This window comes from Rattus norvegicus, unplaced genomic scaffold (assembly GCF_021556685.1).
Source record: "Rattus norvegicus strain SHRSP/BbbUtx unplaced genomic scaffold, alternate assembly SHRSP_T2T unassigned-0000077, whole genome shotgun sequence".
In the NCBI taxonomy this organism is placed as follows: Eukaryota; Metazoa; Chordata; class Mammalia; order Rodentia; family Muridae; genus Rattus; species Rattus norvegicus.
Genome location: NW_028238810.1, coordinates 32,501 through 47,077, shown reverse-complemented (window position 1 = coordinate 47,077; position 14,577 = coordinate 32,501). Strand labels below are relative to the sequence as shown.

Here is a 14,577-nt window from a genome sequence, read left to right as displayed (position 1 = left end):
TGTTGTTGTTTTTAATTTTTTTAGATTTGTTTTTTATTTATCTGAGTATGCTGCAGTTATCTTCAGACACACCAGAAGAGATCAATCAGATCTCATTACAGATGGTTGTGAGCCACCATGTGGTTGCTGGCAATTGAACTCAGGACGTCTGGAAGAGCAGTCAGTGCTCTTAACCGCTGAGCCATCTCTCCAGCCCCTGTTGTTGTTTTTTGTTTTGGTCAAAAACCTGGATTCTCGGGGTTGGGGATTTAGCTCAGTGGTAGAGCGCTTGCCTAGCAAGCGCAAGGCCCTGGGAAGAGCAAGGTCCCCAGCTCCGGAAAAAAAGAAAAGAGGAAGAAAAAACAAACAAAACAAACAAAACAAAAAAAAACCCTCTGGATTCTCAGGAGCTGTGTGGTGTGTCCTCTTATGTTCTGGTGCCCTCTTCTGGCATGCAGACATATAGGAATCAGAGAGAGCCCACATTTTTGTCCAGGAACAAACAAACTGCCAAACTGCCAAACAAACAACAAAGGATTGTAGGTTTTGACTGGCTCTGTAGGTTTCAGAGAAAGGCAGGGCAGACCTCTGTGAGTTTGGGACTAGACTACTCTACCGAGCAAGTTCCAGGGAGGGATTCCACAGGAGCACAGTGGACTGGACAAAATTTTGACTTTGTAATTTTATTTTTTGCCCAATTGGGATTTATGATTTGATTGTCACAAAACTTATACCTTTCATTTTATTTTATTTTCGGCCAAAATTTCATTTTCAGTTTCACTTCCGATTTAACTTTTAATTTCTTGTCGCGCTTATGTTCGGATCGAGTTAATTCTCTGGGGAGCTGTGCCCTTGCCACTGGTGCTGGCAGAAGGGGATCCCGAGATCTAGAGGTTCTGTGTGGTGGGCTGTGTGGCAGAGGAAAAAAATGAAATTAAGAACATATATAAATCTATGGATTTGTATAAGGAGAAACGTATGGTATGGTGGGAAGATGTAAGGGAGAGAAAAATAAAAAATAGATAGATAGATAGATAGATAGATAGATAGATAGATAGATAGATAGATAGAGTGATTCATGCTCCCAGCCTCCTATGTACAGAGTTCCCCGAGGCGTTTTTACTCGCCAAATAAAGACTGCGGTGTTTCCCAACACACCATGTGAATGTCCGTGGCTGTCGAAATTATTTCATTTATGTTTTTCACGTTTGTCGTCCGTGTCACTTCAAGGCCATTGTGACTTCAGTCTTGTTATTGATTCATATATGCTTTCTATTTCTTTTCATTTTTCAAAACCTTTTTGTCTAAATTGTATTTGTCATTCACCTTGATTTAAACATTTATTAAAGTCCAGTTTGCCATTTATTCGTATTTACTCGTATTTTATTATTATTTTATAAATTTATTCCATCATTTCGTTTCAGTCGTCTATATTTGCCCTTCATCTCGTTCCCGCTTTTCTTTTTTTTTCTTTTTTCTTTTTTCTTTTTTCAGAGCTGGGGACTGAATCCAGGGCCTTGCATTTGCTAGGCAAGCACTCTACCACAGAGCTAAATCCCCAACCCCGTCGTTCCCACTTTATGTCTGTTAACATTTAATTGTTTTATCTCCCTTGTCCTTCTGTGTCCCTCGTCTTAATTTCTGCTTTATTGTTTTCTTTTTTTTTTAAATTTATTTATTTAACGCATGTGAGTACACTGTAGCTGTCTTCAGACACACCAGAAGAGGGCATCAGGTCTCATTACAGATGGTTGTGAGCCACCATGTGGTTGCTGGGATTTGAACTCAGGACCTCTGGGAGAGCGGTCAGTGCTCTTAACCGCTGAGCCATCTCTCCATCCCATCTGTTTTATTGTTTACATCGCACTTACTCTGTTTTTATGGCGATCTATTAACTTTTTTCCATGTCAGTCGTCGGTATCTGTTGATCACCTTGATTTTTTTTTTTTCTTTTTTCTTTTTTTCGGAGCTGGGGACCGAACCCAGGGCCTTACTCTTGCTAGGCAAGCGCTCTACCACTGAGCTAAATCCCCAACCCCGATCACCTTGATTTTTGTTTTATTGTTTATTCACATTGACTCTTTATTCATTATTATTTTTAAGTAAAATAAAATAAATAAAATTTAAATATGGTAAAAATATTTGTTAAACAGATATTAAAAGGGAGGTCTACAGCAGATTTTTAAACTAACGGGCACACACACACACACACACACACACACACACACACACACACACACACACAAATTTCTCCCAGAGGTCCTGAGTTCAATTACCAGCAACCACAAGGTGGCTGACAACCATCTGTAATGGGATCTGATGCTCTCTTCTGGTGTGTCTGAAAATAGCTACAGTGTACTCTTACGCATAAATAAAATAAATAAATCTTTAAAAAAAATAAAATAAAATATGAGGTTGGCTCTCTTTGCTCCTCTCTTTGCTCTTTTGCTCTTCCTCTCTTCCCCTCTTCCCCTTTGTCCCTTCTCTCCCCATTCCCCTCCCAAATTCTCTCCACGTGCTCATGACTGGCCTTTACTCTCTTCTTCTACCTTTCTTCTCTCATTAAACCTCTCCGTGGAGGGGGAGGGGTGTGTGTGTGAGTGGGGGGAGGGGGGAATGAGGTTGACCAGTCTTCCTGTGTAACAGAGGTTTAAAAGGAGGCTGGTCGACAAAACGTTTTTTTGTGGTTTTTATCTCTCTCTCTCTCTCTCTCTCTCTCTCTCTCTCTCTCTCTCTCTCTCTCTCTTTCTCTCTCTCTTAATCAACTCGGAAGTCGATCTGCTGTCCCTTTTATTAAAAGCCAAAGTATTAAGTGGCGAGCCGATGTTTCAACTTTCACCATTCTGTTCCTTTCACCAAAAAGAGGGGGTTCTTTGGCTTTTCCTTTCCTTTTTGAAACAAAACGAAAGGAGGAGCTCGACCAGTTGGCCTAGCTTCCCTGTTCCTTTTCCCTCTTCCACGGTATGCTCGATGAAATAAAGTAAATAAATGAAGTTTCTAGTTATGTATTTGTTTGGGAGACCCGAACTCTCTCTCAAGAGAGAGTTGCATCTTCCCGCTGCCGCCCCCCCCCCCCCCACACACACACAAGGCCTCCTCCCTGTATGTGGGGGGAGGGGGAGGGGTGGACAGGAGCTAGCTGAGAGGGGGTGGGGTGGGGCGGGGCTGGAGAATATGCAGGTTCCTGAAGGTCAGTCGGGGAAGTACTGCTGCTGCCCTAGCACGCTTCAGTGCCTCTTTAGAGTTTAGAGTTTTCTAAAGTTTTCTGCCTGAAATCAGCGAGTGATGATTTCACTGTGAAATGATGTCTGATCATCGCTCTCGCTGTCCTGTCAGGGCTCCGGCTCCTGGCAAATGTCTGACTGAAGGAAACCTTAGTTAGACTCACACCCAGCTGTTTGGAAATGGTAATGGAGTTGATAGCACACCCTGGGGGAAAGAGGCAGACTCCCTTTTTGCTCACTCTCAATTCCCAGCCTCGCCCTGCCAGCTCGGGGATTTCTAAGTAAGGGTGAATCTGGACCATATATGTACAGGGTTTGGCGTTTCTGATTCATGTTTAATGTTTAGTTAAATAAAGCTTGTCAAGGGCTGGAGAGATGGCTCTCCACAGAGGTGGTTCCCCTTTTCTTAACCCGACTGGGACAGAAGTGCAAACTATCATCTACCTATCTGGGAGTGGAGTGGTTGGATACAGGGAGATGGAGCATTTGCAGTTAGTAAAGTTCTGCTGTCGGTTTTGTTTTGTTTTGTTTTGTTTTGTTTTGTTTTGTTTCCTTTCATTTTTGGATAGATTTTTTGGATAGCCTTTTTTTTTTCTTTTTAAATACAAATTTTGTTTTCTGTGCAACATTCTGATCATAGTTTCCCATCGCAAAGCTCTTTCCAGATCCTTCCTCCCCATCCACCACCCCGTACTAACCCAGGCCTGCCCTTAGATGTGGTTGATGCATACCCAGGTGAGTCTCCATTGGAGAAAGGACGATATTCCCATCTCCTATGACTGTCAATGGCAGATGACTTAAATGCCAGTGACTTCGGACTTGACTCCATTTTCCCCTCTGAGAACTGGGTTTGGATCTGTTGAACGCAGGCAGGCCCTCGGTTTTGAAACAAACAAACAAACAAACAAACAAACAAACAAACAAACACACCAAAAAATATTTAAAGCAGGCAACAACTGTCTGCACGCCAAGAGACTGTTGACTCCTCTTTGGAGCTAGTACGATGTGAAACTTGCTTAATAAAGTAGAGTCCACACAACACAAAGGGAACACTTTAACAAATTATGAAGGAGAGAGGGGGGGGTATGTTTATCTACCTCCTCTTGTTTCTCAGACCAGAGATTTCATCTTCCTCTGTCTCTCGAGTGCTGGTGGCTTTGCTGCTGGTTTGGGGGGGGGGATTGGGATAGGGATAGGAAGAGAAAAGGCTTGAGTGCTGATTTTAAAGCTCTCTCTCTCTCTCAAGCTCTCTCTCTCTAAAGCTCTCTCTCTCTCTCCCCCCCTCCTTCTCTCTCTCTTTACACACACACACACACACACACACACACACACACACACACACACACACTCACTCACTTCCTAGGATGAAAGAAAAGAAATGAAAAGGAAGGCACCCATGGTGATGCATGACTTTGATCTCACTTTGGTCTCAGCACTGGAGAGGAAGATAGGAAGACCTATCTAGATGCAACGTGAAGAAGGCCTATGTCAGATGAGTTAATGGCTAGGGAACTGTTAGCTGGCTAGTCTGCCATTTTGTTGCAGTTGCTAATATTATAAGGACACTTTCTCATTGGTTGTTTCTGCTGTTGCTGCCAGAATTCATTACATATTCTGTTAGGCTCTTCTGTGTGATAACACACTCAGAAACCGAACACTGTAGGAGTCAGTCTAACTGCTTTCTTTGTTGTCTAGTTACCCGCAATAATCTTGGACCTGAACTGAACACCCAGCAGCACTTCCCGCACCCACCCATGTATAAGCTTTTATAACCTGGACCACCAACACTAGAGCGACAGGGCAGACAGAGACTATTTGGAACCGGACTTCCATTTTGAGTTTTTGTTTGTGTTCTTGTTTTTTTCTCCTGTCCTGTCCTGTCCTGTCCTGTCCTGTCCTGTCCTGTCCTGTCCTCTCTGTCTGTCTGTCTGTCTGTCTGTCTGTCTGTCTGTCTGTCTGTCTGTAAATCCACACATATAGTTCTTTCCACATCTTATATCTCAAAACAAATAATGCTTGCTGTGATCCTCATTTCATTCAAGGGTACTACTCTCTAGACCAGAGGAGCCCCCTTACAATTCTCCACAGGTAGTGATGACCGGAGTGTTCAGTGCGACTAAGCAGGAATTATATGGTTGCCGCCATTATGCTTGATCTTACCGAAGGTAGGGTTGCGGGGCATGGTTGCCACGATGGCGACCAGTAGACCGTGATTGAGGAGACGGAACAATAATTAACCTACAATTCTCCCTCTCTGTCAACTGTTTCTCTGTCACTCTCTGTCTCTCTTCCCTCTTTCCCTCCCCCGTCTCTCAGACCTGAATGCCTCCTCTGTTGAACACACAAACACACGCGCCGAGAGAGCGAGAGAGCGAGAGAGCGAGAGAGCGAGAGAGCGAGAGAGCGAGAGAGCGAGAGAGCGAGAGAGCGAGAGAGCGAGAGAGAGAGAGAGAGAGAGAGAGAGAGATCTGTTAATCTGTTTGTCTCCCTCCCCTAGTTTTTCAGACAGGGTTTCTTTATGAAAAGAAAGAAACTGGTAGCTGTAGGCTGGTAGCTGCTGGCTGTTAAAGGTCTAGGTAAAACAATGTGATGGCCTAAGAGGAAAATAAAGAAACAGATACAATTAACTGTTAAGGCCTAGATGCCGTGTGAATGAGGCCTACATCAGATTGGTTAAGATAACTGTCACCTGGCTAGCCTGCCATTTTAATATTGCAAGGACGCCTTCTCATAGGTTGTTTCTGCTGTCACTGCCAGAGTTCATTACATATTCTGTTAGGTTCTGTATGACACACACTCAGAAACCAAACATTGTAGAATCCAGTGTGTCCTTGAGTGCGTGTCTACAATGCGTGCGTGCGTGCGTGCGTCTGTGCATGCGTGTGTCCATGGCCATGCTAGAGCCCACTCCAGATTTGTGTTTCAGAGATCTTTACTTATTTATTTTTCCTGCCTTGGCTTGTGTAGGCACTAAGTCACCACACTTCCCGAAAAACAAAATGAAACAAAACAAAACAAAATCCACCAACAAATGGACCAAACCCAAACCCCAAGCCAGACAAACAAATATTCCTGCCTGCCTGTCTGTCTATCAGGGCTACAACAGAGAGAAGTGGAATCTTGAATGAACAAAACTAGAATACCTAAGTCTGCCTGTTTCCCCTCTTCCCACCCTCCCCTGCCCCCCAGCCCATCCCCTAGAGCTGGTCTAGCATGTTCTCTGACCCTGGGGGTGCGGTGAACCGGCCTGCCTTGCTAAACTCTGTAGTGTATAAACTTGGTAACTCTAGAAAGCAGGAGCTGAAAATGTGCAGATAAGGTGGTGGTCGAGCTGTGTGTGTGTTGGTGTGGGAGGGAGACTGCTTCGGTAACTGCTGCTTTTCAATGTCCGGCTGAAACTCTGTGCTTATGATGTATCTTTTGGTTTATTCGATTTTACTTACTGTCTATTGGGTTTGCATTTGATTTTTATTGATTTTATTGATATTTATGTTTAACTATTTTGACCTGGCTAAATGACTGACTGACTGACTGACTGACTGACTAAGTCTACCTGGCATACAGGAGGAATTCAAGGACGAATGATTGTTTAAGTATGACAAAAATAAGTAAGTAAGTAAGTAAGTAAGTAAGTAAGTAAGTAAGTAAGTAAGGGGGTTGGGGATTTAGCTCAGTGGTAGAGCGCTTGCCTAGCAAGTGCAAGGCCCTGGGTTCTGTCCCCAGCTCCGAAAAAAAAGAAAGAAAAAAAAGTAAGTAAGTAAGTAAGTAAGTAAGTAAGTAAGTAAGTAAATAAATAAATAAATAAATAAATAAATAAATAAATAAATACGATCATTTAGAAGTAATATAGGCAGAAGGAGAACATGTGGCTGTGGATGGTCTGAGGCTTCTGGCTGCTTTTGGGTGCCTCTTCACCTTTCTGCACGTGCAAACTGAGTTTAATTAAGTTCTGTTTCCCTAGAGGCTGGGAAAGGGAGAAACAGAAGTGACCTGGAACATCAGGGCTAATGGCCGGCTGCTTCCATCTTGGTGAGGTCAGGTGTCAGCCAAGCTGGCTGCCAACCATCCACAGTTGAATCCAAAGTGCCCAAATGGGACACTATAACAAATCATGTATACAGATTTGTGTATATAGAAAACATTTTTCCTTTCTCTTCTTTTCTTTTCTTGAGAAATTCAGCTGGTCCTGATGTCTTTCCCTCGGTGTGTCCCTCTGTCATCTCTCTCTCTCTGTCTCTTTGTCTTACTGTCTCTGTCTGTCTCTGTCTGTCTCTGTCTCTGTCTCTGTCTCTGTCTCTGTCTCTCTCTCTCTCTCTCTCTCTCTCTGTGTGTGTGTGTGTGTGTGTGTGTGTGTGTTCCTTAATCTCAGCAGCACTACTCATCCAATCGATTTTTCCTCTCCCCTTGTCTCCTTCACATGGCTATTACCCCACCTTAAACAGCACTAGAAGAGCCTGGCAGGCAGATATCTACCCTCTATGCTGTCAGAATTTTTTTTTTTTTTTTTTTTTTTAAAGTCAAAACCTGGATTCTCAGGAGCCATGTGGTGTGTCCTCCTAGGTTCTGGTGCCCTCTTCTGGCATGCAGACATATAGTCAGCAGAGAGAGCTGTGTGGGTGGCCGAGGCAGGCAGAGTGGACCTCTGTGAGCTTGAGGCTAGATAAGTCTACGGAGCAAGTTCCATGACTGCCTGGGCTATACCAAAAGAAACGTACCTTGAGGCAAAACAAAACAAAGCAGAAAAGGTTCTGCTTTTATTTTACAGACATGTGTTCTCTCTAGTCCTATTGACTATAGAAGTTTGATCATGAAGTCACATTGATTTTTATTACAGAGTTTATTTGTGTGTGTGTGTGTGTGAGAGAGAGAGAGAGAGAGAGAGAGAGAGAGAGAGAGTTTTTTCTTTAATCTTCAAACATATTTTTTATTGTTTATTTATTTTATGAGCACACTGTCACTGTCTTCAACACACAAGGAGAGGATTCCATTACAGATGGTTGTGAGCCACCATGTGGTTGCTGGGATTTGAACTAAGGATCTCTGGAAGAGCAGTCAGTGCTCTTCACCGCTGAGCCGTCTCTCCAGCCCTGAAACAATATCTTGAATAAACAATAACAAAAACACTAAAACTAAGTCTGCCAGTTTTCCTCTTTCTTTCTCTCTCTCTCTCTCTCTCTCCCTCTCCCTCCCTCCCTCCCTCCCTTCCTTCTTTCTTCCTTTCTTTCTTTTTCTTCAGATAGGATTTCTTAGTGAATGATATTTATGTTGATATAAATTTTTTACGTACTTTTGACTGGCTAACTAACTAGCTAAGTCTGCCTGTCCTAAAGAAGGAGTTCCCCTGCCACAACTAAATACGTGCATAGAAAAAAAATATATAATTATTAACTTGGGATGAAACTAATGTAACAAGCAAGCAAACAAACGCACAAACAAACAAAGTAGGGATGGTGGTGCTGGGTGCCTGGTATATGGGAGATGGGAGACCTGTGGTCTAGAGCGTCCAGAGCTCTGGCCTCCATACTCTGGACTGCATTCTCTCTAGCAATCTTCCCAAAGTGGCTGTATTTAACCATGTTTTTATTTTTTAAATTGGCTCTCTCTCTCTCTCTCTCTCTCTCTCTCTCTCTCTCTCTCTCTCTCTCTCTTTCTCCCTCCCTCCCTCCCTCCCTCCCTCCCTCCCCCCACCACACACACAGAGGCACGTGTGAACAAGGGAATGCAAATGCACAAAATAAGTATGTTTTGATCAGAGTGAAAACAAATCACGGGAATTTTAACCATTCCACCATCATTCCACCATTCTTTTAATTTACTCTCTGTGTTTAGTCTTCCAAAGAGGGTGGCAGGTGTGTGGTTTGGTGAGTGCCGGCTGGCGGTGGCAGCGAGGAACAGAGAACAACAACAACCCCCCCCTCCCCCCCATCGGGATCGGTGGAGGGTTTTAAAAATGAGTGAGCCATTTAAAAATGGTGTGGAACTGAGGTCGCCGCCACCCTCCCCTCACGCCGGAGTTTGGACGCTCCCTTTTCCTAACTGTGCCTGTTCCTTGCTAATTGTTAACCGATTCGAGAGTGCATGTCCTTTCACTTAGAGGTGGCCTGTTTTCACCGCTCCGTCCTACTTTCCTTTTCTGGGTGCCTGAGGGGGTTGGCCCCGAGTCCATCCCGCGTTCACTGTGTTCCGGCGGGACAACCGGGACCGTTTGTGCCATTCGGGAGAAGTGGTGGGTACCTGCCCCGTTGTGCGTGGGTGAGTGTCCCCCTGAGCTAGGGAGGTCACTCTGGAGAGACGGAATGAGTGTGTGTGGCGGCGGCGGCGCGTGACAGTCTGTATTGGTTTGCTTGATCGAGATCGCTGTCGGGCGACACCTAGTGGCGACAAGTTTCCGCAACGCTCCTGTCCCCCGGTTGGTGACAAAGGACGGGGAAGTGCCTGTGGTGAGCCGGCCAGGGTGAGAGGGTGACAGGCAAGCAGGCGGGTGCGCGACGGAGACGCCGTCCTGTCTGGGGACCATCTCTAGCTAGGAGGTTGTACCTGGAGAACTTCAGGGGAGGAGGGTGGCTGTACGACCTATTGGGACACAAGGAGGGGTTGGTGGCAGCTGGATGAGGTCGACCAGAAGGCTTGGGCCCCGTCCCGGATTTTTTTTTTTTTTCCAATTTTTTTTTTTAAATTTTTTATTTTATTTTATTTTATTTTTTTTATTTCTTCCCTCCTCTCCGGTCCCAGCCAGCGGGACCATAGACACTTTTGAGGCCGAGAGGGTGCTGTGTCCCCGGCCTCCGAGCCGAGGTGGCCCGGCTAGGGGGCGCCACGGAGTTTTTTTTTTTTTTTTTCTTTTCCAGGAGTCCCTTCGGTCCCAGCCAGCGGGACCATAGACACTTTTGAGGCCGAGAGGGTGCTGTGTCCCCGGCCTCCGAGCCGAGGTGGCCCGGCTAGGGGGCGCCACGGAGTTTTTTTTTTCTTTTCCAGGAGTCCCTTCGGTCCCTGATAGCGGGAGCCTGGACCTCTGAGGCCGAGAGGGTGCTGTGTCCCCGGCCTCCGAGCCGAGGTGGCCCGGCTAGGGGGCGCCACGGAGTTTTTTTTTTTTTTTTCTTTTCCAGGAGTCCCTTCGGTCCCTGATAGCGGGAGCCTGGACCTCTGAGGCCGAGAGGGTGCTGTGTCCCCGGCCTCCGAGCCGAGGTGGCCCGGCTAGGGGGCGCCACGGAGTTTTTTTTTTTTTTTTTTCTTTTCCAGGAGTCCCTTCGGTCCCTGATAGCGGGAGCCTGGACCTCTGAGGCCGAGAGGGTGCTGTGTCCCCGGCCTCCGAGCCGAGGTGGCCCGGCTAGGGGGCGCCACGGAGTTTTTTTTTTTTTTTTTTTCTTTTCCAGGAGTCCCTTCGGTCCCTGATAGCGGGAGCCTGGACCTCTGAGGCCGAGAGGGTGCTGTGTCCCCGGCCTCCGAGCCGAGGTGGCCCGGCTAGGGGGCGCCACGGAGTTTTTTTTTTTTTTTTTCTTTTCCAGGAGTCCCTTCGGTCCCTGATAGCGGGAGCCTGGACCTCTGAGGCCGAGAGGGTGCTGTGTCCCCGGCCTCCGAGCCGAGGTGGCCCGGCTAGGGGGCGCCACGGAGTTTTTTTTTTTTTTTTTTTCTTTTCCAGGAGTCCCTTCGGTCCCTGATAGCGGGAGCCTGGACCTCTGAGGCCGAGAGGGTGCTGTGTCCCCGGCCTCCGAGCCGAGGTGGCCCGGCTAGGTGGCGCCACGGATTTTTTTTTTTTCTTTTCCAGGAGTCCCTTCGGTCCCTGATAGCGGGAGCCTGGACCTCTGAGGCCGAGAGGGTGCTGTGTCCCCGGCCTCCGAGCCGAGGTGGCCCGGCTAGGGGGCGCCACGGAGTTTTTTTTTTTTTTTTTCTTTTCCAGGAGTCCCTTCGGTCCCTGATAGCGGGAGCCTGGACCTCTGAGGCCGAGAGGGTGCTGTGTCCCCGGCCTCCGAGCCGAGGTGGCCCGGCTAGGGGGCGCCACGGAGTTTTTTTTTTTTTTTTTCTTTTCCAGGAGTCCCTTCGGTCCCTGATAGCGGGAGCCTGGACCTCTGAGGCCGAGAGGGTGCTGTGTCCCCGGCCTCCGAGCCGAGGTGGCCCGGCTAGGTGGCGCCACGGATTTTTTTTTTTTTCTTTTCCAGGAGTCCCTTCGGTCCCTGATAGCGGGAGCCTGGACCTCTGAGGCCGAGAGGGTGCTGTGTCCCCGGCCTCCGAGCCGAGGTGTCCCGGCTAGGGGGCGCCTCCGAGACTTTATTTTTTCCAGGATCCTCCCCGGTCCCTGCCAGCGGGAGCATGGACTTCTGAGGCCGAGGGGAAGCTGTGTTCCAGGCTATCTACCATGGCCTCCTCGGTCTGTGAGCACTCAGGGTTCTAAGGTCGACCAGTTGTTCCTTTGCGGTCCGGTTCTCTTTCTACATGGGGACCTCTTGGGGACACGTCACCGAACATGACTTCCAGACGTTCCGTGTGGCCTGTCATGTTTATCCCTGTGTCTTTTACACTTTTCATCTTTGCTATCTGTCCTTATTGTACCTGGAGATATATGCTGACACGCTGTCCTTTTGACTCTTTTTGTCATTAAAGGACGTTGGAAGAGGCTTGCACCAAGGCTGTTTGCTTGTCCAGCCCTAGCTCTTTTCTTCTGCGCATGGGCCTCTTCGATGCTTGAAGCTTAGCGTCCCCCCCATGAGTACGCGCTTCCTGCTTTCCCGTGCTTGCTTGCCTGTGCTCTCTGGGGCAGCTTTATGACAACCGTCCCGCGTGTCAGGCGTTCCCGATTTCCCCGTGGTGGTTGTCGTCCGTTACCGGTAGGAGTCGTTGGTGCCGAGTGCGACTGGAAGGGTTTTCCCGTTTGGTGCTAGTGACCCCCTGGCGTGCTCCTCTGCGGCCGACCGGTTTTTTTATTTGTTTTTTTTTTTGTTTTTTTTTTTTTTGTTTTTTGGAAGGAGTTCCCGAACCTCCGCTGCTTGGTGGTGTGTCCCTTTCTTTCCTGCTGTGTGCCTCCCGAGTTGCACCTTTTCTCCTTCGAAGGGGATTTTATTTTTTTATTTTTATTTTTTTTTTATTTTTATTTTTTTTGAAGGAGTTCCCGAACCTCCGCTGCCCGTTGAGTCCCGTTCTTCCACGCCACGTGCCTCCCGAGTGCAACGCTTCCTTTTTTTTCTCGCCCTCGAGAAGGGTAAATTTTTTTTTTTTTGTGTGTGTGTGGCAGTGTTAGCGACTTCTTCCCGTGCTCTCTCTCGCTCTTCTCGCTCGTATTCCCGTCCAGTGCGTGTTAGAAAGCTCTCACGCCCGTTGTTCCCGATGCATGGCGTGTCTCGCTCCCGTTGGATCGATGTGGTGCTGCCGCGTTCTCTTCGGGCCGGGGCCTAAGCCGCGCCAGGCGAGGGACGGACATTCATGGCGAATGGTCATTCAGCGCGAATGGCGACCGCTCTTCTCGTTCTGCCAGCGGGCCCCTCGTCTCTCCTCCCCATTCCTTTGCAGGGTGGTGTGTGGAAGTCAGGGGTGCGGCTGTCCGGCACGAGCGCTGACCCGCGCACACTTGTTGCTGTGGTTCGCGGTGTCCCTGTGGACGTGTCGGGGGCGCTTGCCCCCACGCCGTTCACTGCTTCGCGGCCCTCTTCCCCCGTGCCGGGGGAAGGTGGTAGACCCGCTGCGGTGCATACCCTTCCCGAATGGTGTGTGCACGCGCCCTGCTTTGTGTGAGCCTTGCGGTGCTCCTGGAGCGTTCCGGGCTTTGACCACCAAGGTGCCCGCTTCTGAGTTGGCGGTGGCGCTTCCCGCTCCCCGGCGTGCCTCCTGTGCTCCATGGTGCTTGTGCCTTTACGCTTTCCCTTGTCCTAGTTGCCGGCTTTCTGCACGGTGACAGAAAAGGGGGGGGGTCGAGGAGTTGAGTGTGCGGTTAAAAGGCTCCTTCCGTTGGGTGAGCGCCCACCCCGTGCCTATGTTTTTGGTGCCTTCACCCGCGGGCCCTGCGCGGTTAGGGTGGTGCTGAGCGATCGCGGCTGGCCCTTTTTAAAGACCGGACTCCCTCAAGTCAAGGCTCCTCCTTTGTGTGCGCCTTGAAGAGGCCTGGCCCTCGGCGGGGACCTGTCGCAGGTCCCCCCGGTCCGCGAATGCTCAAGAAGACCCCGGAGAAAGAGACCTTTGCCGATACCGCAGACCCCCCACCAGCTGGCGCGTGGTCCTTCCCGTTCTGTCCCGCGCCTGTTGCTCGTTTCCCGTTGCGTGCACGGAGCCCTTGGCTGCTCGTCGGTGTTGGGTTCGTCCCGCCCTCAGTGAGGAATTTGCCTTCTCTAGCTATCTTCGGAAAGGGCTTTACGATCTCCGAGGGGCTTCTCCCGGATGGTCCCCTCGGCTGCCCGCCCTGACCTCAGCCTTCTGCGCGCAGCGTTTGCTCTCTCGCCTACCGCGACCCGCGCCTCCCCGCTCCGAGTACGAGGAGGGATCACGCGGGACGGGGCTCTGTCGACCTGCCGCTGTGCGGAGCTTGTGGGGGAGATTGGGTTTCTGGTGGCAGGTGGCGGGGAAGGGCCGTGCACACGCCCGCGTGCGCGGTACCCCCTCTCACCGCGAGGGGTCGTCGCGGGACGGGTGGGTTTGGAAGGGCGGCGCTGGGCTCCCGGTCCCACCCGCCTCCGTTTCCCCCGTGCCCTCCGTCGCGTGTGCGTCCCTCCCACGCGCGTCCACGTCCCGGCCACTCTCGCGGCGAGGTCGTGTCGCGTGTGGTGCGTGCCGCGTGCTCTCGGGCGTCTGCGGTTGCCGCCTCGTCCCCCCCTTCCACGGCAGCGTTCCCACGGCCGGTGGAGATCGCGGGAGCCGTCCTACCCCCCCTTCCCCCTCCGCGGGGCTCTCGAGGGTCCGTGAACCGCGGGGTTGGCCTCGCTCTCGGGGGCGGACTTCTTGTTTGGGGGAACCGGCGGTCGGCCGCGTCCGGCGCGTCGTCGGACGTTGGGACCCGCTGCCACGCGGGGGTCTTCGTCGGTTGGCGTCGGCGTCTGCCTCGGTTCTCTCTCGCGTCGGCTGGCGTCTCCTCGGGCTCCCGGGGGTTGTCCGTTGGTTTCGGGTCGGCTCGGTGCCGCGGGCGTGGCGGGACTGCTCCGGGTTGGGTGCAGTGTGATTCCCGCCGGCTTGGCTCGCGTGCCCGGTCGCCGCCCGAGCGGCCTCCCGGTCCCTTGTGAGGCGTCTCCCGCGGGGGGTGCCGCTGCGGCCGGCCCTGCCGTCGACGGTCCTCGTTCTGCCGGTTCGCTCCCCCTCCCCGCCCGCCGGCGTTCCTTTCTCTCTCGCTCCTCGTCTGGCCGACCCGCGGCCGTGCTGCCGGGCCCCTCCTCAACGGGGGGGGCAGCCGGGCGCGCAC

At 50.2% G+C, this 14,577-nt stretch overlaps 1 long non-coding RNA gene across 2 annotated transcripts in view; it reads left to right on the top strand.

The window, feature by feature from the left end:
* The first annotated feature begins 9,130 nt into the window (after positions 1-9,130).
* LOC147997681 (uncharacterized) overlaps positions 9,131-14,577 on the top strand; it is an 18,767-nt gene continuing 13,320 nt past the window's right edge. Inside the window, exon 1 of one of the 2 annotated variants that reach the window (XR_015647609.1) lies at positions 9,131-9,429. This is a non-coding gene — a long non-coding RNA (uncharacterized LOC147997681). Of the gene's footprint in view, positions 9,456-14,577 lie in introns of both variants that reach the window. The other variant, XR_015647610.1, reaches the window with a different exon arrangement.